Source organism: Chrysochloris asiatica, unplaced genomic scaffold, assembly GCF_000296735.1.
Source record: "Chrysochloris asiatica unplaced genomic scaffold, ChrAsi1.0 scaffold00006, whole genome shotgun sequence".
Classification (NCBI taxonomy): Eukaryota; Metazoa; Chordata; class Mammalia; order Afrosoricida; family Chrysochloridae; genus Chrysochloris; species Chrysochloris asiatica.
The window spans coordinates 13,321,026-13,321,640 of record NW_006408524.1 but is presented as its reverse complement, the minus strand read 5'-3'; the positions used below and the strand labels follow the sequence as shown (position 1 = coordinate 13,321,640).

General features: G+C 34.5%; 1 protein-coding gene across 1 annotated transcript in view; it reads right to left on the bottom strand.

Moving 5' to 3' along the window:
- Nucleotides 1-615, bottom strand: part of AOAH (acyloxyacyl hydrolase (neutrophil)) — a 308,932-nt gene that overhangs the window by 298,241 nt on the left and 10,076 nt on the right. The window lies entirely within an intron of this gene.

Sequence of the window (615 nt, the reverse complement as noted above, 5' to 3'; positions counted from 1 at the left end):
CACACACACACATATATTTGTAAAAATGTTGAAATTGCAAATTTAGTTCATTCAAGTTATGTCCTGTATATAAACCTAAATAGTAGAGTCAGATTTCATCACTAGTAAAATTAACCAATCACACTTTGTTCTCCCAAAAGGGTGATTACATTTTTAAACCTACTCTTGCATTTGAATTCTAAGAAAGATAGAGATATAAAAGACACATATATGAATAGATGGTGCATAGACGGATGGAGGGATGGATGCACTGGTCAACCAATAAACAGATACCTTAGACTTCACCCAGGGACTTCATGCAAACATTATTCACAGTCTTTATCCACAAACTTCTTTGCTAACGTGAAAACTTTCACCTGCCAGCAAATGCTTATTAGAGCCAAAGTTCTTACAAATGTTCCATGGAAAGAAAAAAAAAACAATAACTTTTGCTTTCAGATTTTTAAAAAATAAAATAAGATGCAAGCCCAATAAATATATTCCTTCTCTTTCTGTAAGATAAACATTGGACTGCTAAGCACAGATCGGATGTTTGAACCCACCATCCACTCCATGGAAAACAATGAGACTTTCTGCTCAGGCAAAAATTTGCAGCCTCAGAAACCCTATGAGTTG